We start from the raw sequence: 26,402 nt of genomic DNA, 5'->3' as shown, positions 1-26,402 counted from the left end.
CTAGACAGCCACAGCTCCAGAAAGCCTTCCCCAAAATGGCATGACTCCGTGGGTGTTGTGGCTGGAAGGAAGAAACTGAATGGGAGATATTAATTTTATTTTATAAACCTCACCTATTTTTTTTAAAAAAATCTATAATTGTACAGATAACATTCTTGTGAGTTTTATGAGTCATTTTAAAGAATTACTTAAAGGAAGAATGGTGCCTGTGACTTGTACCATTGTTATCTGAACTAAGGACAATTCTGTGTTCTCCATATTTTGCCCAAATCCTCTTCAGCTCCTTGGCTTAGGAGGTAAATGTCTTCCTTGTCCAGTTTCAGCTCTCTTCTTGAAGTAATTAAGTCCCCAGAGCTAAGGGGGGTTCACATCTCAGACGCCTGCGCATGCTCCGGAGGGCACAGGTGGGCAGAGCCCGAATATGTGTGCTAGCATATGAACACGAACTGTGCGAAACCAAGGCTCCTGGCACCAGCTGTGGACAAAGAACAAACTCCAAGCAAAGGCAGAAGGCAAGGCCAGGTGTCTCGAGGCTGGATTCCAGTGTGGCAAGCTCAAGAGCTGAGGATTCCACATCTAAACCCCAACCTCAGGGTGTCTATTCAGGGGTGCTTTCCTCCGAGCAGCAAGCGGGAACACGTTTTATTCAGCAGGTTGTTTGCCTGACTTATGGCCTGTAAATATTGAGACATGTGGTGTCCAAGGCTCTCTGTGCGCCTGCCTCAGGCCTAGCAACGCCAGGTGTGTGCCTCTGGCTAACTGTAAGATTGTTGTTTTAAGAAGCTCCTACCGAAAGGCCCTGTCTGTTGAGACAGGCTGCTAAAGCTTAACAGAGCACTGCCTCCCCATTTCCCCAGGTCACCTCAAAACAGGCTGTCAAAGTGGAATGTTATTTGTGTTCCTTTCTCTTGAGATTTCAAGTGGTAGGAATTAGTAAACACTCCCCATTCTCGCTCCCCAGATCGACGTGTTAGACCTTCTGCTTCACGTTATATAAGGAGGCAGGCCCAAAATTAACAATGTAGAAAGACACATTTCTCAAAACGAAGCTAAGGAATGTGTGCGCTGCAGGGGGAGCCATTTGCCTCCAGTGCTCCTGTCTAGGGTCTCAGCTGAAACACCTCACAGCGTGGGTCTGGCCGAGTCATTCTCCCAGCAGTTTGGTGCTTCAGCTGTCCCTCTCACAACATGAAGAGCTGAAGAAGCCAGGCCACATATGAGTAAGATCTTGAGCCAGGACAATATCACTCTAAACCTCCCAGAAGCTCTGGGAAGGTAGAGAAATATGGAGATTCTTTCCCCGCGCTTCTCCTGCAGTTTCGGGAGGTCTTCAAGCAGACATCGTGGTCTGATCCATTTTCCTGACTTGGATTTTGGCATTCCATGTAGCTTGTGGCACCTGCTCACCAGCTGCTGCTGCCACAGCTGAGGAGAACCAGGCTTTTGACCACCCATGTTCCTAGAAGCACAACAGTAACTAAGAGATGAGCCAGCACTAACCATGTTGTTCTGTGGGCCTTTTCAAGGACAGTGATAGCCTCTTATTTTTTAGCCCTATCAGCTGTTTTGGCATTTTGTACCTAGAGACAGCACTCTGAACTGCATTTTTAAAGTTCAGACTTTAAATCTTCTCCTCATACTTTCTCCTTCCCAGCTTTCCTATGGAAAGGTGACAACACAGTGACATAATCTCATGGACACGTGATGCTCAGTGTGCACGTGTGTGTGTGTGTGTGTGTGTGTGTGTGTGCACGCACGCGTGTGTGTTGGGAGAGAGAACTGTATGACACAGCAAAAAGAAAGCAAACAAGCAACATGGACATCTTTTCTTCCCTCTGTGCTTGGACGTGGCTGTGGATATGACAGGACTAGCTTCCTCAAGCTCTTTCCTTGGCAGCTTCCCTCAGGGATGTACTGTAGCCTGGCGTGGGAAGCCAAATAAACCCTTTCCTCCACAAAGCTGCATCTGGTCAGAGCAGATGCACAGTAAGATGCTGCAGCTCAGCTTTCTAGACTCTGTTGTGAGTCTTATCTTTACCAAGCCCTCTCCCAGACCCACACAGAGATTCTCTAAAGACAGCACGCCCTGGGGAATATCCTGCAGCTCTCTTTCTTGTTGCTTCCTCGAGCTGCTGAGAACTGAACGAGATGGGCAACTGAGGGACATCCTGCTTCTGTCAAAGGGATCACAGGGCACCGTTTTTGCCTAGGCACCAGCTGGGAAGGGGAAGGAAAGCCACGATATGAGGAAATTCACAGGCCAACTGAAGGTTCACCTTGAATCCTTCCACAGGAAAGAGGGAACACTTTCCCTGCTGATGAGTTCCTTTTTCAGTGGCAGAGTATACTCACACAGGAGCTGCTGTGGTGGGCAGTGCTCTTCTCGAAGGTGAATTCTGCTCATATGTGACACCACCTGTGTAGAGGCTCTGGAAGGCCTGAGGAACATGTCAACCTCATCTATGTCTCCCTTCAGAATGGGGACTTGATATGTATCAGCTCATGGGCTGGTTCCACAGGAACCACTAGACACACTAAACTCTCACCCCTAAACACAGATGTGTCCTGTGTGTTTAGGGGTGAGAGGTATGAGGAACCCAAGGTCACATAGCAACAGAGTGCAGCTTGATGGCAAGCAACACAAAACATGAAGTCAGGTCACCATGAAGGGGACTTATGGGAAGTGCCTGCTGGAACGTGTGGAATTTTAGAGGCAGACCTTTTGTGGACCTTGGGAGGTTGGAAAAGGCTTATCCAAGTACCACCACTTAGACTAGTAAACCACCAATTGCCCTGTCTTTTCAGCACTATTCTTCCCAGATACAAGGAGGGCTTGTGATACAGACCCCAGAGATGAGGCTGCATTCTGAAGAGCTCTTTGATTAGCTGTGTCAATGATATTCTTTAACTAGAGGGATACACAGTGCCATGAATAGCAGTCTTATAGGGAGCAATTTTCCTGCCTCCTTCCCCCAAGGCAAAATACCATCCCTAAAAAAGGTTCAGTGCACGCTGGGAAACACGAGAACAGTGGCCTTGCTCCATCTAGTCCAGCCTCTCCCTGCTGGGTTTGGATGTGGTCCCCTAGAGGTTTATATCTTGTGCATTTGGTCTCCTGTGTAGTCCTGTCAAGAGGCAGTAGGACATATAAGAGATGGGGCCTCACAGGAAGTCGTTAATGTACACCACCACCCTCAGAAGGAATTAATGTACTTCTCATGAGACCCTGATTGGGTCTTACAAGATGGCCATCACAGAAAAGGCTGTCCACTCACTTTCTGCGACATCCTGTCTCACCATGTGCTCTCTCCCTCTGACTTGTGATGCCACCATTCTGATCATTCTCATCTACCATGAGGACTTCACCAAAACCAAGCAGAAGTCTGTCAATGTCCTTGGTCCTCTAAGACTGGGAGTTAAATGAATCCCTTTTCTTTAATAAGGTACCCAGCCTCGGGTATTTCATTATAGCCTTGGAAAGTAAACTAACACAAAGGACTCTCTGCTCCCACAAGGCTCTGTATCAATAGCAATATTTACCCTCTTCTGCAGGACAGATGCTTCTATGAAGAACATCAGAGGCAACAGGGCTTCTCCTCTGAGCCAAGGGTGGAACCAGCTGGAAAAAGACCTTCGAGCCCAGAGGAGGCTGCAGTTTCACATTATTTATTACCTCCTGGGCTGCTTTATATAGGACATTTTTCCCTGGGCCACGGGTTTGATAACAAATGCAATAAAGTGGGGCAAACGTGATTTAGTAGAACAATATGGCAGGATGAAGTCATCTGTGCAGTAAACAAGGGGAGCTATTGGGCCATAAATAGCCTTTTTACAGCAACTGTGAGTGGGTCTGAGAGCAGATGTGTAGTAAACACGATTGCTTTATAGAAATTCCTTTTCTTTCGAAAGGATGGGGAAAACCACGTGCGACCCTCTCTTGTGAGCCTTCTTTTGTGCTTATTTGTTGGGTTCATTTAGCTCTTCTCTAGTCACCTAATAGAGTAGGGCCTTGCTCAACATTGTCTGGCTCTGTGCACTCAACCTGTCAGACCTCGGAGATGGCTCAGAGAACCAGTTCTCGAAGGTTGTCCTTTGACCTCCATGTGCACACTGCAATGAGCACACACACGTACACACACTAAATTCAATCAAACATTTTTTTAAGTCCATGGTTCAGGAAATCTTTCATTAGTCCTTTCATTAGTTCTAGTTCTGAGACTGCCATGTTTGTCAATCTAAATTTCACAGTCACTGAAGGCAGTCTTCTGCTCCTGCTGTCTTCAGTCTTTGAAGGAACCTAGGGCCTTTCTTATTTGGGTATTTTGGTCCTTTCAGGCATTTTGTCACAGAGATATAAAACTGACTAACACACATGGCCATTCCCATTTGACAGCTAGAGAAACTGAGGCTCAAAAGGTGTAATTTGAGCACAAGATATCACAGCTTATAGGCAATTGAGCTGGTGTATTCTGTCCGACGCCCCTATGTCCTGCCCCGTCCCGTGGCCCTCTCAGCACGCCTGCTGGCCGGAGCCTTTTTCTTTTTTCCCCAGGAATACACGGAAAACCCCTTCTTTCACTGTTTGCAAAGTAAGAAGAGAGCAAATGTTTGTTACTGCTGATGGAAATTGTCTCCTTTACATCAAGGAGAGCAACAGTCATGGCTTGGCTCCGTAGAAGAGTTGAATTGAAGCTTTGCCCATTACCAGTATCTGCCAGCAGATAAATGAGGGAAAGGTCACAGGCTGAACCATTAGCAGCTCCAGGCTGCAGCTGCAGGTCCCATGAGGTCATCTTGGTCCGTACCTGAACCATTTGATTAAGAAAGCAGCTAGAATTTGCATCTGATGTATTTACAACACATTCCTGAACCATCAGCTTTTCCATGCTGTAATAGCATTTTACCTCTTCATCAAATTTCAGTTTTATCCAGCAACCTTGGATCCAATTAACATGGGTTTATACTTATCTCTGTTGTTCCAGACAGACTGGCAGAGGTCCACTGGACAAGTTCAAGAGCGTGGGGAGGCTGCCTCTTTGGTACCTCATCCTGACAGCACTGTCTGTACCAGTCATTAACTTGAAGTTCTGCTGCTAGACAGAAAAATCATAACGCAGCTTGGATCTGTTTTAGACTAAGGGGTGGAAGAATGATAAGAGTCTAGGGGTAGGCAAGGGCATGGGTGGCAAAGAAGAGCTGCTCTCTCCCCGTGCTCCTCACAGGACAGAGCCAGGGCATCTCTGGCCCATTACAGACCAGCCCTTCCTCCAGAGCATCTTGCCTCCCTGTCACCCCAAGCACAAGCTGCCCCGGGCTTGCTCAAAGGGATGAAGGCCAGCCTCAGAATGGGGTCTGAGGACAGCCTGTGTCGGCACTGCTGGAACCTCCCAACCGTGACTTGGGCTTGGAATTGAGGGCCTGTTTTCCATTGCTCCCTGCCAGAGCTCCTCAATCATAATCCCAGACAGCCCTGCAGAGGCAGCCCTGGCCTGCCTGTGAGGTGCTGGCTGGCAGGGCCTGATTTCATGGGGCTTTAGAGATGCAGGCCAGCAGAGCAGAGAGCCAGACTGCTGCCTTTATTTTTTATTTTTTTCCTTTCGTCCTTGGCAGCTGCACTGAGCACTGAGCTACTTCCCAGATGGACTTTCTCTCCCAGTGTTTTGTAGGGCCACCCAGTCTTGTTTCAGGTGCAGGGTGCGGAGGCCACTGAGCCAGCCTGATGAGCCTCCCGAGCAGGGGCCTGCAGGCCTTCATCCTGATCAGTCAAGGCACCAAGTCACGCAAAACTGCTAGCAGCGTGGAGGGCCAGCCACAGCACCAGAATTCAAAGAGTTTATCCTGGGGGAATGGCCCAGTACTTGCCTAGCAGGTGAGAAGAGCTGAGTTCAGATCTGTGAAACCCACATACATCTGCACAGGGTGGCACATCTCTGTAATCCCATTGGCCCTATAGTGAGAGGGGGACAGAGGCAAGAGACTCCTCAGGAACTCTTAGGCCATCTAGCCTGGAGCACACAGCTGCAAACAAGGTGAAAGGAAGAAGTGACCCTAGAAGTTGTCCACTGGTCCACCCCCAGACATCACGGCATGTGCATGCCTGTGCTCAGACATGAACACATGATACACATTACACACATGCATTATGCATACACATTGGACACACACAATACACACACATTATGTACACATATAACAAACACAGTTAAAGTTAATTTTTTTGAAAATGTGCCTGTTTCCGTTTCTCTTTAAACCTGGCTATCACACAAATAACTGAGACTTATATTTGTTTAATAACAAGCTTCACAACACAATAACTGAGCAGTTATTGCTCTGTTCTTAACCCTCTAAGCTAATCTGGTTTCCTCCCAGTGTACATCCAGAGATACTTGCACTTTGTAGCTTTCCTGTCCCGGCTCCTCTTGTGGTCTCTTGGACCTCTCTTGAAGCTGAACCCCCTACTTCCTCTTCTAACTCCTCCTCCCCTGGCTGGCAGGAAATCAAGCCCTATTCTCTCCCCTGCTCAGCGGTTGGCTGCAAGCTGCGTTATTGGCACACCAGGGGACCACTGGGGAGCAGTGTTAACACAACATTGAGACAGGAGATTCTCAGAACAAGGACTGCAACCAGATATGAGGGGTACAGAAATCAGCATTTGAACTATACCATAATCTTATGCCTACTCCACTTTTAAAAACTCTTCTGAAAAATCTGTTCTGGCTGGCAAGGCAGGTGACTGGCACCAACTCTTTTGGTCTGTTCTCATGAAACATTTTTAAATCCTATAAGCAGATACCAATGAAGTAAGAAGGATATTAAACACAGAAAAAGATAGACAAAAACATAAAAGATAAAAACCCAGGAGCCAAACCCTTACCCTCCAGAGGGTCTTCAGCCTTCAGTGTGCTGGGTGTTACCAGCTGGCACGTGAAATGCAGATGGGCACATCAGTCAGTGGTAAGGGTGTGTGCCCCAGTGATCTCCCACACAGTGTGGAAGCACCGGCCCCCAGACCACACTGAGTGGTCACTATGAGCTCTCACGGTCTGGAAATGTTTATTTTAAAGGAAGATCATTTCATCAAATACGTTTTTCTATAAAACATCGATCTTCACTCATTTATTCACTGGTTAATGTAACCAAGAGTTATTGAGTATGGATAGTGTGACTTCCACGCTCAGCACCAGGTGAATGAACGACTCAGCCAAAGACTCCCAGGTGCCCAGGGTGCTCCTGTGAGCATGTCAACTCATTCATCTTGCTCATTCAGGTAAGGCAGTGCAGAGACAGTGTGGATCACGCAACAGGAGTGGTGGGAGGGAGGAGGGGGATATGCAGATGTGCTAGCCAACCTTTCATCTTTACTAAGGCCGTGACACAAAAAGACAAGTGAAAGCACCCATCTTGAGAGCCAAAGTGATCTGCATATATTATCTTAGAAACTTTATATGCAGAGATCTGTCTATACACAAAAGACCGAACAGAATCATAGACCATGTGCTGAATAAATGTCCTTTGCTCACTAGATTCTTTTCCTGTTTAATTCTCTACTCCTGCCTTATAACAAATCTACTAGAGGCTGGTTAATGCATATACAATAGAAATGTATCTCCCACAGCTCTGGAGGCTGGAATACCCTAGGTCAAGATGCTGAGGGGTTTGGTGTCTGGTTAAGGTCAGGGCTCTGCCTCCAAGACTGGCACCTTGAGTTCTGTGTCTTCTCAAAGCCAAGGGACTGACCAGCAAAGGGGACTCTCTAGCTCTTTCCAGTCCTTCTGAGAGATGAGAAGGGCTGAAGGTGCTGCCTCTCAGCACTACTCCATTGCTAATTAAAATGTAGCAGCACAGAAAACATCTAGACCACAGCAACCTCTGTGTCTCAATGTTTTACCATATTTAATTTATTTCATTTCTTACCATAATTTACATCACCACTTCTATACTAGTGAACATCAGGACAAAGAATGTTTGAAACAAAGAATGGAGGGCTAGATGGGTCTAGGGGATTAGGAATGCATGCTTCTCTTGCAGAGTTCCTAAGTTTAATTGCTAGCACTCATGACAGTCAGCTCCCATCTGCCTGTAACTCCAACACCAGGGGATTCAACCCTCTCTTCAGGCCTCCCGGGATACCACATGCTTGCACACACACACACACACACACGAGAGAGAGACAGAGAGAGAGAGAGAGAGAGAGAGAGAGAGAGAGAGAGAGCATATGTCTTTGCATGTTTGCTTTGCATAAAATCAATCTCAATAGGAATTAGTGGGTATCAAGAGACAACCTCAAATTACCCAGTAGAAAGTTGTGCTGATTTCAATTCTGACAGCCTTTTTGGCCCACAGCTACTTCCACTGTATTACAAACCTTTTCTAAGCCAATTGGATGTTGCTGTTGTTATAATTTGCATTTCTAATGTCTTAGCAGTGAGGGATATTAACTGTGTACTATCTTCTTGGGAGCAGTCTGTCTGCAGCTCCTTGCTTCTCTTTCTCTTACCGGTTTATAGGCAGTGTGTGTATGTGTGTGTATGTGTGTGAGCGTGTGCATGTGTGTGTAAGAGAGAGAGAGATCCCATCACTTTCTTTCCTGAGCTAAGACAGGTTTATCTTTTTCCCTAAAGATCATCACAACATTCCATGCTTGCTTCATCACCCGCCCCTGCCAGCCTCCCTCCCTCCTTTCTTCCCTTCTCTTCCTTTCTCTCTCTAGTTAACCCCTCTGCCTGCTCCACCCTCTGTGTACTCAGCTATGGTGGCCTGGAACAAAGATACCCGAATCTGCACTGCGCCTGTGTGGGCTCCAGGGATGCCACTGTATTTTCCACCCCACGCCCTGGAATTTCTGTTTCCTACTTTGCCTTCTCCATTCCTCTCCTTGAACCTGCAACTTCTTCCCAGTGTCCTTCTTTTCTTTCTTTTCTCTTTTCAAGACAGGATTTATTTATTTATTTATTTTTTTTTCTGTGTAGCCTTGGCTGTCCTGGACTCACTTTGTAGACCAGGCTGGCCTTGAACTCTCAGCCATCTGCCTGCCTCTGCCTCTATGAGCGCTGTGATTAAAGGCATGTGCCATCACACGTGGCTTCAATCTCCTTCTTAACTCAGAGCCACGATGGGAGTATACGCCCACTGTGTCCCACCCTCTCTCATCTGTGTTAGACTGCCTGGCTTTGACAGTTGCCATGCTTGTTTCTTTCTCACTAGAAGCCTTGTCCCCTCTCTCCTGGCTATTCTTCCCTCTTTCCCTATCACTCCTGCCCAGGAAACATCCAACTTTAAGGAGCCTGTGCATGTCTACTCCTTTCATCTGTGACTCTTTAAAAAAAAAAATTTCAGTGGTTCTTCTGCCTTCTGTCTCCCTCCCTCTCTCCCTCTCTTTCTCCTTTCCTTTTCCCCTCCTTCTCTCCCTCCCCCCTTTCCTCCCCTTCCCTTTCTCTTTTTCCCTTTTCCCATCCTGCCCCCTCTCTGTCCAGTCACTCAGCTCAGCCTTCCTCCTGCATCACCAGTGTCCTGAACCCCACAGCCTCCATCCTCCATGCCAATCCATTGCTCACCTCGGGCTCTTGGCTGCACTCTGCGGTTCATCCCACTCCATTAAATAGTTGCTTCCAACCTTGAGACAGGGCTCTTTCTCACACAATCACCTCCCATCTTCCAGTAGCTCTTTGAGGACCTTCTTATGCTTTTGTTCCTCTTTCTGTCGCTAAGCCTGACATGTCCCAGGATCCACCCCTGTGACTTTTATACTTCCATCTGCTTTTTGTACATCCCGGGGCAGTTAGCTAATTTGAAATACTCTCTGCTATCAGCCTCTGGTTTCTCTCTAGCCTTGCTTTCTCCCTGGAATTCAGATCCGTAGACACAGCTATCTGTGGGTGCCCACTTGGGCTGCCTAACAAGAATCCTGGTGCAGGGTGGGTTCACTGTGTGCTACTGTCTGACTTGAGCATTGCCCCAAACCAGCCAGCCAAGAGCACCAGAGGGTCTGAAATCTGGCCACTGTTGAGTTGGCTGTCTCTCGGAGTGGGGCTTCATTCACACTGTGCAATGAGAGCATTCTCTAAAGGTAGCGTCTGTCCTTGTTTCCAGAAATGTGACTTACAGGTTTATTGTGGCCCTGGCTAAGCACAACTCTTGATTTTCTCCTAAACCTACTGCTCCTTGTATATGGCACTATTCCATTGAGAAGTAATAAGGGAAGGCAAGATGGCTGGGAAGAAGGAAGAGGAGCATGAAGAAAAGGGAAAGGAAAGGAGGGGAAGAAAGGGGAGTGTGGGAACAAGTCTCTCTCCTTGGTGTGTTTGATTCACCTGCCATCATCCTCAGAGGCTTCCTACATCTTCTCTCTCCCTTCTGCCACATTGACCATCTAAGGGACATTGCCTCTGGTCCCCTGCAAGCCCCAACTGGTCTCCTCAGCACTGTCTGCCTCCACCGTTTCACACACAAGATGCTTCCTGAGGCGTGTGCAATCTCTGTACCTACTGAAGGACCCGAGAGTCTTCTCTCAGCCAAAACCACTTCCAGCGTCCAGATCTCAAATTTTACTTGGCCGCTGTTGTTTTTGTTTGCTTGGCTTTGTTATTGTTTTCACACAAGATCTTACATAGTCCAGGCTGGTCTCTAAATTATGATGTAGCCAAGGATAACCTTGAACTCCTCATCCTCTGCCTCCACTGCATGAGTTCTGGGACTCTAGCCGTGCTTTATTTTGCCAGGCTCTCCTACTTAGACTTCCATCACAGTAACCTCCTGTCTTAGACGCACCATCTCTCTGCTGACTTGGGACCTTTTAATTTGCACCCCCCATTCTTTGCATGGCCACCTCAAACCCAACATGCTAGTCTAATGTCTACAACACCCCCCCCTCAATAACCCTTCTTGACCAAACTAGTCAAAACTATCACTTATTGCTTGGTTTCTCCATTTACCTTCTTTATGGCACCTGTGACCTCCTGAAATGACCATATCTACTGCATTAGTTAAGTGTCTATTGGGGTAGCAGAACAATATGGCCAAAACAACTTATAAAAGAAGGCATTTACTAGGCTTATGGTTTCAGAGGGTTAGAGGCTATGATGGTGGAGAAAAGGTATGGTGACAGGATCGTCTGAAAGCTCACATCTTGACCCACAAGTAGGAGGCAGAGAGGGAACCCTGGGGATGGCAGGAGGCTTCTGAAACCTCAAACATTGCCCATGTAAGGCTCCTCCTCCAACAAGGCCACACCCCTTATTCCTTCATAAACAGTTCCACCAACTAGGGACCAAGTGTTTAGATATATGAGCTTACAAGGGCTGCTCTCATGCAAACCATCACATCTACTTCTTCACTTCTTTTAGTAGCACCAGCGCCTCCCTAGCTCACCAGTTTGTGGGGCTGCCAGTTCTCTGCTCAGGTCCCCCTTCCCAGCCCCACGATCAGGAACAGAGCTGGGGCACAGTAGGTGCTCTGTGAGTTGACTGATCAAGTTGCCCAGAAGTAGTGCTTGAAAAGCTTGCCAGCAGACAGAGGAAGAGAGAGAAGAGCAGCGGGGAGCAGGAAAGGGAAGAGGCAAGATATAACAATGGCAGCCATGGGCTGAGGAAGGACAGCAGGTGGGGAGGTCTGGGAGGCAGCAGTCCCCACAGGGGAAATGACATTGTGCCTGGCTTCGAGGGAGTGAGCAGCTCTGACAGCCGGCCTTGCCTCCTGTGGCTCGATGCCACCAGCCCAGTCCCCTATTGGGAATTGCAGGTTGACAGCCCTGAGATGCAGATGAGCTGATGGCTGCCTGATTTAAAACAAACACCCCCCTCAAAAACAAAGACAAAGGCAAAAACAACAACAGGGTCTCACTAACCCTGGCTAGAACTTGCTAGACTGGCCTCCAATGCAAAAGGATCATCCTGCCTCTGCCTCCACAGTACCAAGATTAGAGGCATGCACCACCATAGCCTGACAGACTGCCAGGTTTTGATTCCTCTTCCTGAAGAGGCCAGAGCACAGGCACAGAGGAGCCAGGGGTCAGTTCTTGGGACATATGAAGGCATTTTCTTAGCCTGTGCTACTTTGTAAATTTCCCTGGGACATGAATGGAGCCAGAGGCATTGAGAATATAGCTCAATGGTCTCAAGAGTATTTGCAAGGGAGGCTGGTGTTGCCTGCTGCAACAGGGCCCGCTCCTTTGTGAAGACCCAGAAAGGCCTAACTGTCAAGCATGGGAAGCTGCTTTCAGACGCTTTCCTATGCTTTTGTTCCTCCCAGTTCTGGAGGGGAAGCCTTTGTCAGCTGCACTCTGACTTTTACAGTAAAGAACCTTTTTCAGTACTCTACAAAGGTAATCTATTTCAGAGTTCAGGATAGTGGCCCATACCTGTGATCTGGCATTGGAAAAGCTGAGGCAGGAGGATTGGAAGCCCAAGACTATCATGTGTACATAGTGAAACTGCAAACAAACAAACAGAAGTTATACGCTTCTGATGGGAGAAAGACAGAGATTGGCTCTCTTCCCTGAAGAGACCATTCACACACACACACACACACACACACACACACACACACACACCAGCAAGCTGCTAAGCTGTCTCCATCACTGCGTGGATTATTGTGGTGGGAGGAAAAACTAAGAAGAGAGAGGTGCAGGAGACGGGGAAAAAACTGCCCGAATCACCCCCACACCCAGCAGTCAGCTTTTTCTGGGGTGCCTAACCCTCGCGGGCAACACGATTCCAAACACAGTGCTCAGGAGCCAGCACATCCCGAGCACGCTTATCGCTAAATCCATCTCTCACTTGTTTTTGTGCCCCGGGGAAACACTGTCACGACAGGCATGGACTGACACCAACAGGTCATACAGAGGGACCTGTGCCAGCTCCCTGTCTGTTTGATATATTGAGGCTTTGCCTGAACACAGGCTTTGGGAACACAGTATGTCATCAGACCCACCTGGATAAACTCCATGAGCTAACCCAGAGACCCCCCTCCCCCATCAGTCTCCTCTACTCATTCAGTGTGGGTTTTATTTCCCCACGTTTCTTCCCCCGGGTGCCTTTGAATTACATGAGAAGGACTGTGGGGCCAAGTGCTCTGAACCCCGCAGAGAAGTAGACGCACAAACCCTAACCTTGTATGGTCCGGAGCAAGGGAAATGACTTGCAGGACTCCGGGCAGCAACTACCCAGATACAAATTATTTGGATGGCAGGGACTCCGAGTGCATGTGGACCACATGGTTTACAGAGGAGGCTGCTAACTGAACAGTGTTGCTCAGCAGATGGACGGGAGCCCAGAGAACAGTTTTGGCCAGTCTCAGTCCTTAGGCTCTGCTAGTCCCCAGCTCACAGGGAAGGGCTCTTTCCCAACCCAATACAAAGGTAAAGAACAGAGAATGGCTTATCTAACAGTTATCTGCTTTGCCAACTGGGGACCTCACTGCAGAAATCAAAACCAGTCTTGTCCTGTCCACCGTTATGACTTGTAAATCTAAAGTGGACCCTGAAGGATTGATCCATTAATGGGCTCAAAGTCTGGTGACACTATTAGGAGGGGATAGAAGAAATAAGGTCAGGTATGCCTCGTTGGAGTTGGTCCGTGGGATCATGTCATTGAAGAACATCTGTCTCCCGACTCTTTCATTCTCCAGCCACGACAAAGCCCTACTGTATTCATGTCCTCTCTGCCTGGCCCTGGCCAGAACCAACTGGACTGAGCAATCATGAACCATCAGCCAAGATGAATCCTTCCCCTTTACTTCTACTCTGCCTTGTAAAAATGACAGATACGCAACGTGTCCATCCACACAGTCAACGCCTCACCTTGGACGGTCTCGCCTTTGGATTCAGCCCAAGCGAGCCAAGGTCTCAACTGGCAATTGGTTTGTCGACATTTATGTGCTGCACAAATTTCTCTTTGCTCAGGTCAAGGGAACTGGATCTGAACACTCCCTCGCTCATTCATCACACCAGCTCGTGCCTGAGCAGACCTCTCACAGACCTCTCACAGACCTGTCACAGGCAGGAGAGGATTTGCCTGTGTCTGTCCCCTCCCTGGTGACTGGGATGTCCTCAGCTGATCTCTGTTAGGGGTCCCCTCCCTCCCTCCCTCCCTCCCTCTTTAATTCCTGGGAATCTTTCAGCAAGCTGTATTCTCCTTCCGAGAAGGTGACATTTCCAGGGGAAAGAAGAGGGTGCCCAGGCTTACACGTGACCAGGGCTGGAGTTCCTGCCACCAGATTTTGGTGTCTTCTTGTGAGTCTTTCAGCTTCCTGGATCTCCAACAGCCTGCCACTGTGTTCTGTATCCTTCCTGCTTACCATATGCCTTGGTTTCTGTCTCACTGTGTCTATCAGGTCTCAGATTCCCAGCTGCATTAGTGGATTCAAGAATAAAACTATTTACACATTTGGCATGCCCACATCTTTATGAGGAGACCATGGAGCACCATCTATTCTTTCCTTTGGAATAGACAGATCACTGTTTTGTGGCTTTGGGAGTGACAGAAATAGATTATCAATCATGTCTAGTCCAACAGACATAAAGAGACATGTTTTTCACGCTTTAAAATTTTAATCTGCATATACCACAGAATGGAGCCGAGATACTTGGATAAATGACTTTAACTTTCGAATCTGGGACAGAGAATATAAAGTGACACTGTGGTATCTTATTAGGCCAAGTGCAAAAGAAAGCCATTAAAGGCAAAGGACCATGTGAAAAAGTCAATAGAGCCCATATAAGAGGACTTCCATGGGTCACGGATGGATTGGACTTGATCAAAATACAATTGCTTGTTACACTGAAGCCCAAGACTTTACGATCATTATCCTTGACATCGAAGTCATCATCACCATCATTTGAAAATCCCATCTCCAGGAAACTATCCAAACTCTGCAATTGGCTATGGCAGAGCACTCGGTTCTTACTTTGGAAGCAAGCAGTTAAAACAGCATTAAGAAACTATGTGTGGCCTTACCTGCGCACAGCAGCCCTCCTTGATGAGGCAAGCTTCACTTCGTAGAGAAAACCTAGCTTTGTGCATGGGGAAGGACCTTGTACTTTTAATCAGAACCTTACCCAGAACCTTACCTAAGAGGGAGATGATGGAAAGGCTCCATGAAATCCTTCTGGGCTATGCAGGGGAAGCTTGGGAGCTGGCCTCCTCTCCCTGAAAGCAGCCTGACTGGGCAGCATGCTGTGTGCTCAGTCTGATAGCATTTATCATGGGGCAGGAGAGGAAAGGTCTCCCACCTCTCTGGACTCTTCCTCACTGGAACAGCTGACTTTAAAATGATCCTCATGAGCTCAAGCTCCATCCACAAGAATAGGAATCAAAAGAAAAGAGTAAATAATGTCCTGGGGAAAGAGGCACACCTATCCGGAGCACAGGACAACCTCCAAGGGAAAAAAGAGCCAGCTTCTGCATCAACTAGTGGTTCACAGGAGAAATGGGACATCTCTAGTTTAAGAGAATCCAGAGACACAGGAGCCAAAAGCGATCTCATCTGGCTCCCACTTAAAACAAAACAAATTCAAAATGGAACATTTAACACAGTTAAGGATGACACGGGATGAAAGCAGATGTCACAAATGTATGTAAAATGGCACAGTAGTAAGCTGCAGGGATTCAACCTCAGACATCTGACTGAGCCTAAGCTTTGACCTCCACTGCATATTCTCTCTCTCTCTCTCTCTCTCTCTCTCTCTCTCTGTCTGTCTTTCAGCTGGAAACAGAGCTACTCCAAGAATTACATAGTTTTTATTGGTCCTCTGGGGGAGGGGTGGCTTTCTGACCAATGCACTGAAGCAGAGAGGACATTTTGCAAATTAGCTTCCAGCATGACCCTCAAACTGAAATAATCACTCTGTTGATTTTAATAGACACAAAGCAAGGTTATGCATAAATAAAGGCTCGCCAGAATGTGTTTCAGCAGGGAGCAGCTGTCCTAACGTGCTTGTGTTTGAGAAATGCAGCTCAGACTTCTTTTCCAACGCTGTATTTGAGAGAGGATGCAAGATTCACCGCAAAACTTTCTCATTCCTAACGGCTTATGGAACAGGTGTGCACACGCTTGAATGTGTCTGCACCCTACTCCACATGCCCTTTGCCCCGAGTGAGACATCAGCTAGCATGGCCTCATTGCTCTTTGGCCAAACTGATGGTTCATTAGTCCTCGCTCTTAACTTGACTAGAGTTAGAACCTCCTAGGAGACACACTGCTGGGTACGTACGTGAGTGCATTTCTGGTAAGGTCTAACTGACCAGGAAGACCAGGCCTGAGTGTGAGCAGCTGGGGCTCCTGGGCTGAATAAAAAGGAAGAGAAGGGAAATTTAGCTGAGAAGCAGCATTCATCACCCTGCTTCCTGACTGCAGACACAGTGTGACCAGCAGCTTGTACTCCCATGATTCTCTGCTATGATGGGCTGTATCCGAGCCAAAAATCAGGCCTTTCTTAAATTGGTGCTGTCAGGCATATTGTCCTAGCAGCGAGAACAGTGATGGTATTCCCCATGAGGCAACGCTTCTCCTGCCTGTGCTGCGAGACGTGTTTGGCTCCACGGGGAGTGACATCTAGGAGAATCTGTTCCCTGTGCTCTCATGTGTGCCTCTGCGAGATTCTGGTGGCTCCTGTGGCCTTGTTTGATGGAAAAACCGATGTTGCCCAAATACATGTCAGCTGTAGAAAACAGTTAGCAGCAAGGTGGGTGGGTTTTCTGAGACTAGGAGGAAGCAGGTGGAACCCAGGGTCTAATGCATGCTGGGAAAGCACTCTACCACTGAGCTACATGCCAGCCCCTGACAGCAAGGATTGTTGTGTGGTAACAGTATCATGGTTAAGATTAAATAGTCTATTTTGGGGAGATATATATGAAAGAATGTGGTCATAAAACAGTACCTGATCTCTATGCTAAAGGTCCTTCTGTGCCATCATGTCTGCTTCACTTAGTTTTGACATTTTCATCATAGAAGAAAAAGACACCATTGAAAGGATTTTGTAATGGATCTTTAAAAAGGAAAAAAAAAAAACCAAACATGTTGCTGGCTTGGTGGGTGAAGCATTTGCTAAGTCAGCCCACAAACTGTAGCCTGGATTCCTAACATCCACACAACGAAAGTCAGGTAGGTGTGGAAACCACCAGTGATCTTAGGGCTCAAGAGGTCTGGAGACAGGAGTGTTCCTGAGGCAAGCTGGCTGGCCAGACTAGACAGACCTGGGAGTTCAGCTCTCAAGCCGCAGCCTGTAAACAAGGTGGAGAGAGATCAATGAAGACAGCCAGCAGCAGCTGGCCTCCCCACACATGTGCAGATATGTGTTTGCCGTCCCTACATGTGTGCCCCCACCAGCATGCAGACACACATAACTCATACACGCGCATGCAATCATAAAGTGAGAATCCTGGCGAAAGCTGATTTTTTCAAGCACTCAGCTTCACACTTGGCTTTAAATGTTGTTAGATATTGCTGGTAAAGTTCTCATTGTTTCCTTTACGAATTAAAAGATTTTGGTTTGTGAGTTTTGTGGTGTGTGCGTGGGGTACGGGTGTGCACACGTACCATGGTGCTTCTGTGGGAGGCAGAGGAAGGGGTTCAGCAGTCACTGCCCTCCTTCTGCTGCATGGGTCAGTGGGCTGCACCACAGCTCCTTCTCTTATGGATTCCGACACGAAGGACCATGTGTCAGTCAAAGTTAGAGTAAAGACGCGGGGTCCAAGAACGTCATCGCTTTGAGTAAAGCGCCTGCCTACCGGCTACCTATGCTGAACGTGGCAGCCCACCCCTGTAACCTAGCACTCAGGAGGTGGAGGCAGGAGGACAGGAAGTTCAAGACCATCCTTGATTACTGAAAAATCCTTGCAGGGCCATATAGATGCTGGTCAGGCAGGAAGTCCCTGAGCTCACCCACTGTAGCTCCTTTGAGGAGCAAATTCCTGTCATCCCCTAAAGTGCAGAAGAGCCTGGGGAGCCTCACGGCAAAGGGGGGGCACGTCTTTCTGGCCAGGTGCTCCCTGGCGATACAGAAATGAACGTGGCAAAAACCCTAAGTTTAATCAGGCCACGTGACTAGTTACGGCTGAGAAAATGTCCTGTGTTTCTCTACCTGCCGCCTCGGAAGAGAACCCTCAGTCAAAGCAATTGGCCCTCCCTTTCTCACTGAGAAGGAGGGGTTCTGTCACTGCAGCCCAGGCCTGCTTGACACAGCAATGGGACAAGCAGAGTGTCTTTCCTTTCCATGCCTCACATTCATTTTACTCTGCTCTCTACTGTAGTGATATTGTTTGTGACTAAGGGTTCACCGACTTAGCGGATACGGTCCTAGCCGGTCTCAGCACAAGCTATTTACTATCATCTCCACAGCATATTTGAGACAAACTGAGGCTCAGAGAAGCTCAGTGTCTCACCCAAGATCACCTAGCTGGTATGAGGAACAGCCAGGACCAGAGCCATGCTGGACTCTACTGAGCAGCCTTTGGCTTGGAAGCTGTGCTGTGTTCTCTGGGGTTTTGGGTCTTAAAAACTCAAACTGGCTTATTAAATATTTTAAAATAAACATTGTTAGGTGGAGCCTTTCCATAACCATACGGAACAATAGCTTTGAGAGTTCTGCAAGTTTCTGAAATTGGAAGCTGGGATGCAACGACTGTGTCATCCTTTGCTTTTCCGTAGCATCTGGGACAACAGCCTTCAGACGTCGCTCTGTGCATGGGAGGAAGCCTACATATCACTTCTGTCTGAATAAAAGAGGCATCGGAGCCTTGGAAAGGTTCTCAAAGCTTGTGACCGGGTGCCCACAGCTCATCTGAGGCAGTGGCTCTGTGTGGGAGTCACTCGCACGACCCTGAGCTCCCTGGATCCTTGTACCCCATCACCTCCTAAGAGCCACATCGCCTGAGTTCTCCTGGGCATGTGGCCATTTGGCTGCTCCACTAGTGAGCTGCCTGTGTTGATCCTGATGGGTACCTTGTGAAGCAAATATTACCAGGCCTTGTCACAGGTGGGTAAACTGAGGCACAGGTCATCTGCGTGGTACAGACCACGACTAGAGCCCATGTGCAATAGGACTAAAGACGAGGCTCGCCCCAGTTACACACAAACTGTAGCCTGGCCTCCTACCTGGCATCCCTCAGCACCAGGCCCAGTCCCAGCTGTGTGCAGGCGGCGGAGCTGATGTTCTTCCTGAGGTGGACTCCTCGAGGAACCTTTGTGAGAGACGGTGCCGGCACACCTAGCAGGCCCCGTTTCTGCTGGCACTTTCTGGCCATCCCAAAGCACACCTCTGCCACTATGACCATTCAGGGGTCCCACTTGAGAAGGGTTGGGGCTAAAGGGGCTTCCTCTGACTACCGTGATGAGGCCTTCCTGGAAGGGTCCAAATTCTAAAGCACTGATAGCAGACTGAATATATTTCTTGATACTACGATGGAATTCTCTCTTTTTTTTTTTTTTTAAGATGCATTTATTTTAGTGATTTGCTTGCGTGTATGTACGTGTACTGTGTGTATTGGTGTTGCTCAAGGAGGCCAGAAGAGGGTGCAGAATCCCCTGGATCTGGAGTTACAGAGAGTTGTGAGCTAACAGGTAGGTGCTGGGGACCTGGGTACTCTGTAAGAACAGCCAGTGACTTTCTGTCTTTTATCATGGGAATTTTGTTGTTGTTGTTTTTGTTGTTGTTTGTTTGTTTGAGACAGGGTTTCTCTGTGTAGCCTTGGCTGTTCTGGACTCACTTTGCAGACCAGGCTGGCCTTGAGTTCACAGATAACCTCCTGCCTCTGCCTCCGGAGTACTGAGATAGAAGGCGTGTGGCACCATGGCCTGGCTATCATGGAACTCTTGACTAAACTTAATGTCAAAAAAGTCTTGGAGAAAAAAAACATTCAGTTACTAAAGGCCGGGCTTGCCATGAGTGTCGTGAGCCTGTGTCCCAGTCATCTTTAATAGCAGGCTTGTTTCTCTGCCATGGGGGATGCTGGCTAAACACGAGCCTGCCAGATCTTTCAGGGGCCACTCAGCTTGGACTCTCCTTTCCAAGGAGGCCCACATCCACAGGGTGGATGGTCTTGGGGGAGGAGCATGTGCATGTGTGCATGTATGTGTGTGCATGTGTGAGATGCTAGAAGTAGAACACAAACCCTTACTCGTGCTGAAAACACACCCTCCCACTGAGCTCTACCCAAGCCCCAGCAGGCCTGCCTTGGTACAGCGTTTTCACAGGAGTGTCCCTGAGGGGCTGGCCAGGACTGCCCCTGAGACTCCTACAGCCTGACCCCCGCTACTCTTTACTGAAGATGTGCTCCTCAGATACTTGACACATATGTGCAACCATCAGAGTCCCAGCCTATCACAGATGAGAAGGGACATGGGCAGGAGCTGAGGCTTGCGCTGTCTTGGCCACTCTTCCCTCCGTGGACACTGGGCCAGAGGGAGCACAGAGGTTGGAGTCTGCATGATGCCCACCAGCCAAGTGGGAACTGTATGGGAACCACATCTGCCTCCCGTCATCGCCACAGTGCCGCAGACTCACAGTCTCCATCCAGGCACTGCCTGTCTCTCCTTAGAGACAGTGGAAGCTCGGAGATAACCAGCTCCCATCTGAGAATGTTCTGGACCCCAGAGGAGCCGGACCCACTGGTCAGGCTGTCCAAGTCACAGAATCCAAACAGGGCGCCTCACCTCCGGATAGCGGTGAGGTCACAGGTTGTCCCACATGGAGCTTCCAGCATCTGTCTTTGGAGTTGTTCTAGGCCCCAGCCGGACACTGTGAAACTCTGCTCCAACAACCTCCATCGATAACTTATGGGGACCTGACTTCCAGGTTCCCTGGTAAGAAGCGCTTCTGTGGAACAGCAGCCACCACAGCCTGTGTGTCCTTTGCCAACAGCAGCTGCCTGGGCCCACGGGAGTGTTGCCCCTCCCCAGAAACTTACGTGCTGTGGAGGCCTCCGTGAAGACCTGGGAAGCGCGTCTGGAAAGAAGCCACCAATCTCAGTGTGGGGGTCCATATGTTCAGATGTGACGTGTCACACATCACAGAGCACTGCTCAACCAGTATCTACCCCACCCAGGTCTCGAATCTTCCTTCCCCACCGGACCCCGCTCCTCCCTCCCTCTGCCCCCTTCTCTGTTCTTCCTATCTCGTTTGCTTTCCTGTTGTGCCTACAGAACCCAGCCAGATATTCGTTTGCGTAATCCCATGCAGTCTTGCTCCAGACCGCCTCTTAAAAGACTGTGCGGAACCACACAAGCTTGGATGAGCACACAGCGGGTCAGAAGGAAAGGGCCTGTGAAAGCATCAGGCTTGAGAAGAAACAAAGACCACAGCTGGAAGCCCAGCCCAGCCCTGCGCTCAGCGTGTTTGTGTCCCCAGGGACATCACGCTGGTGTACACTGGCCTGTGACTGGCCCCTTCCTCTGACCATGTCATTACCCACGTCTGCAATCACCATTTACACATGTGCGCACACACACTCACATGGGTGCTCGCCCCTATCAGGGACTGTGTGCATTGTCTAGAAAGCCAATGGCAGAAAGGCAGTGACTGGTGAGCTCTGGAGGATTTAGTTCACACTGAGAAGAAAAGAAGGCTCTTCAAAGGGAGTGCTCCACCTGGGGCCGGTGCTCCCCAACCCCAAGCCTCCACCCTCCGGAAGTATGCCAGGAATGGCCAGGGCTCGCCCAGAACCATGCAGCGGCCTTTGTAAAGCACCACACAATAACTCTAGCGCCTCCCTTACTGGGCTCACCTGTGTGTCTCTTGCCCTCCATTTCCTGTCACTGAACGGCTCGGACTCTCATGAGGTTACTTTTTAAAAGAAGAAATAGAAGATATTTTGGGCTGAAAAAAAATTATTGCTGTAGGGGACAATTCCTTCAGACAATTCCCTGCTGTTTACTGAGCAGAGCTCCCATGCGCTGCTGGGGGACGCTGGGCGGACCCCGAGGCAGGCCCACGGGCATGATGCCCTGGAACCACCCAGAGCCAGCATCTGGACCTCCCTGAGGCCTGCTCTCACACAGGAGAAAGTGGGGCTGGCCACCCCCCACAGGACTGAAATGTGGTTGTTTTATTCTTCTCCAGATGGATCCTGTCTGCCAGCAATGTTCGTGACTCTTCTGTCTCAGAAAATGTCCATCTCTCCAGAAAGACATGCAGAGACAATTAGGGGAATAGTTGCAAGCATGGGGTTTGCTCAGCGACTCCCCTTGTGTGTCTTCTGGTGGGAATGAGAAGGAGGCCCCCGGGGTTTCCCTCCGAAAGCCAGACACACACACACACACACACACACACACGCATACACACACATCATTCACACACACACATCACTCACACACTCATGCCCTTGAATATACACATCACTCACTCACACACACTCACATCCATATACATACACTCACACACACACACACCATAGTCACAAGTACAATTTTTGTAAAAATAAATTAATGAAATGAAATCAGAGTATGGGGGTGCGGGCCTGTAATTCCTGTAGTGGGAAGGCTGGGGAAAGAGAACCGCAAAATCAAAGTCTGCCTGCACTACAGAGCAAGTTCAAAGCCAGTCTGGGCAAACTACACTAGAGTAAATCATAGGAGAAGGGGCACGGCTCAGGGTGGAGCCCCTTGCCTAGCACGCATGAGGCTTTAGGTTTGACCCCTAGGACTGTAGGGGAGAGAGAAAAGAATATTAAAATCCTGTTTTTAAGTCTTCAGGCAGAAAGAGAAAAGGACCGTGATTTATGCTGTCACAGCTGACTTCCTACAACTTTGCCTGTGTGCTGTGAGCACACCCTTGCCATGGTTAACAATCTCCTCATCTTGCACTCTGTGGAATTCCAAAGCTGTTTGCTGGCAACTGGGCGAAGACAAATGACGGAGGAAGTGCATTTGTCTTCAGACACTCAGGGTCTTTGTCGGCACACGTGGGGGTCCTTGGGAAATGCATGGAGACTAAAGCTTTCCTTCTCAAGTAGACCGACCAGCCTCAAGAGGAGGCGCCCCAATGGCTTGACCAGATATCAATGCTGTATTCACAAGTGTCTTCTGACCTACAAAGCTACATTCTTCTTAACGTGTGAGCGCACACAGGCACACGTGTGCGCATGCGCAGTACGTGTCCACCGAGGGCTAATAGGAGCAACACCACCATTGCCATCATCCCGGTAATGTCAGTTGAGGGTGAGGTCTCTGAGCCCACCGTGTGGAAGCAAGGGCTGGCTTTTATTCCATGCCTAGGGCTTCAGTTGGGTTTGTGGGGGGTGGGGAGAGGCCCCTCCCTTCCACATCCCAGCAGCCAGCCAGCATGGTCAGTGAGCAGCCTGCGCAGATGAGGAACCTCTTCTTTGCTGTGCTGGGTCTTCCCCTCGGCCAGAATCTGACCTCCATGATGCTCAGCCTCTCTCCAAGGGCCCAGAAACACAGAGCGAAGTGATCCTGGATCAAGGTCTCTGAAGCCATGAACTAGATAGATAGGTAGATAGATAGGTAGATAGATAGATAGATAGATAGATAGATAGATAGATAGATAGATAGATAAAATTCTTCTCTTTTTCATCCATCCCATCAACCCACCAATACCTGTCACAATACCTGCCACTGCCTACCTGCTCTCCCTTAGAAATCTGTCTCTTTGTCTTCTGTCTTCCTGTCCTCGGCCTTGTCTTGTCTCTTGTGATCTATGGGTTCTCTCTGAGCTTTGTTTTTTAAGTCTGCCTGCAAGCACCACCTCTTCTAGGAGCTCACAGGCCCTGGCTGTAGACTTAAAAGAGCTCATTGCCATGGGATGGGAAGGTATGGGTTTGTGGGCTGGGTCAACCCCCGGTTTTTAGGCTTCTGAAGACTCTGGCACTTCTTCTCCTTCTCCAGAAAGATCTCTGGCAGCAGCCGCCCAGTGAGTTACCAGCACGGCTGGCCCCACTGTTACCGTCAGGCCGGGTTCTGTTTGTGCGAGAGCGCATTCCATTTCCAATTTACTTTGGGACAAAGCAGTGGAGAGAATTTACCTCAAGCATAACATGCCACTCAACAAAGGAAAGAGTCTGGGTTCTAGGCCCTTGGCCAAATTCAGCTCATTTTCTTGCTGTCACCACCTCCAGGTTGTGATTCACAAATTAACCATTAGTATTGGTGAACATGGCAAAAACAGAGAATTTTGGAAGGCTTCAGAGCCGGTCTTCCATATCGGCTGTTGAGGGCTGAAGTCAGGATCATCACCCAAGGCACAGCCTTGTTTATGCCATGTGAGAGGAATGACTGACTGGGCAAACATCATTATCACCGAACATAAATAGATGCCTGCTGGGCTGGCTGTGTGCAGAGAACTCAAACGGCATTATGTGACGGATTCTGTCTGTGACTGGACAGCCTTATTAGGAAAAGTGAGTGAAAGAACAGATTTCAAAGGATGACGCCCCTCCTCCCCAGTCCCACCCTCACCCACCCCTGCCACTCTCTCCCCAGAGAAGACATTGTTAGTGAGCTGTCGCTTGTCTGCAGTGTGGGAGCCAGGGCTCGCCTACTCCATGATTTCTGACCCTGTCCCTGGTTTGAAATAACAACCCACATGAGATTCCTTTTGAATAAGCTGATAATGCCCACAGCGATGGGCTGTTTTCACATTTACTTCTCAGTTTCCATCCCGAGCTCAGCTTCTGAACACTGTCTAACTTAGCCACACCAAGCCACCAACCAGACTCACCAGCAAAAGCTGCTGCCCCAGAGCCACTGAACATAGAAACAAAACAAAGCAAAACCTTTGCCTACTCCCTAACATGCAATGCATTCTTTAAACACACACACTTTCTCTCTCTCTCTCTCTCTCTCTCTCTCTCTCTCTCTCTCTCTCTCTCTCTAATAAATAAGTTTCTCATGTCATGCCTACCACCCATAAATAAAAACAAGAAGGGTCTCCTACAAATCAGTCTATAGCCACCCATCCAGAAATGAACAGTGATTCATTTGTCACTGCTAACTGTCACTAAAATCCAAGGAATTCTTTAAATACACAAACATACACAAATACACTCTGTCACCACTAATCTTGAGAGCCATTCTAATTTTGCCAGTTAACCATCCCAGTATTTGTCTGGGTTGTTATTGTTTTGCTGTGTGTGTGACCGGGGGATAGGTGTAGAGAGGCCAGAGAAAGACATCCAACAGTCTGTTCTATTCCTCTTTGCCTTAATCTCTTGAGATGGTGTCTCTCCCTGTTAGGCTGGTTGTCAGGCAGTGCCAGCCACTGTCCTGCTTCTGTTCCACCATCCTGGGGTTGCAGGTCACTGGATAGTGGTGCCTGGCCTTGTGTGTGAGTTCTGGGGATTTTTGCTCAGGCCACTCTGACGCACCAAGTCTTCTCCACAGCCCACTGTGCTCTTTTTATAGTATCCTGCTACTGTTACCCAGCTTCAGTTGCTCCTGTTACTTTCCGTTCATTTCTGCAATTCGGTGAAGACGGTGACAAGCAGGCCATGTCTTCTCTTGGTGATCCATGAGTCTGCTTAAGAGGAGTGACTTTGGAAGTAAAGGCATCATTGGTATGATTGAAGTCTGTTTGAAGGCTGCTGGTAGTTTGGAAACACACTTATAGATGCAGCAGCTCTCCCAAAAGCCCAATCCCATCAGCAAAAGCCCCGGAGGGGGGCAAAGGTAGAGTTTCACTGGGAAACTCTTAAACCTGGCAAACTGTTGCATCCCTAGACTTGAAACATGTAAGGTTTATGTAGGGATGGGGACCACTGGAAACCTCTGTCACCTTTTCTTTTCTAGTTTCTGCCTGCACATATAACAGAAGAGATGGTCTCTGTGAGAGTGTTGTGGGTTTGTTGTTGTTGCTCTTCTGGTTTCTTTGTTTGTTAAAAACTCATCTTGTCCTGAACTCACACAAAAGCCTTCTAGAAATCAGGCGCTGAATTTCAAGAAATCGAGGGTATGTTTGAGATTATATGGTTACGAAATTCTTGGTTATGCATGATAAAAGTAAGTCTTGCATGGAAATGTGTTTCACTAAGAGGCCTCTAAAGTTACCGGTTCTCAACTTGTGAGTCTCGACCCCTTTAAGGATTGCACATCACATATCTACCATATCAGCTATTTACATTAGGATTCATAACAGTAGCAGAATCCAGTTATGAAGCAGCAATGCGGGTCCCGCATTAGGAAGATGGAGAACCACTGCTCTAAATGCTGAACAACCACGTGGAGAACCCCAACATGGCAGCTGGTCGTGCCCTGTCTGAGATCCTGAAGGAGGGCAATTATAGTATTAGTTTCACCTCAGAGATAAGATAAATGGATGTGAGTGATGTTCCATTCAGCTCTAGAGTTAAATTCTGAGGTGAGGATTCCTGAACCCCAGGTCCTAGGAAAGAAGCAATCATGGTTACTGACTCAGCAGAAGCTCAGTCACAAAACCTCCACCTCTCCTGGCTTAAGAT

This window comes from Meriones unguiculatus, chromosome 3 (assembly GCF_030254825.1).
Source record: "Meriones unguiculatus strain TT.TT164.6M chromosome 3, Bangor_MerUng_6.1, whole genome shotgun sequence".
Taxonomy (NCBI): domain Eukaryota; kingdom Metazoa; phylum Chordata; class Mammalia; order Rodentia; family Muridae; genus Meriones; species Meriones unguiculatus.
This window is presented reverse-complemented; position numbering follows the sequence as displayed.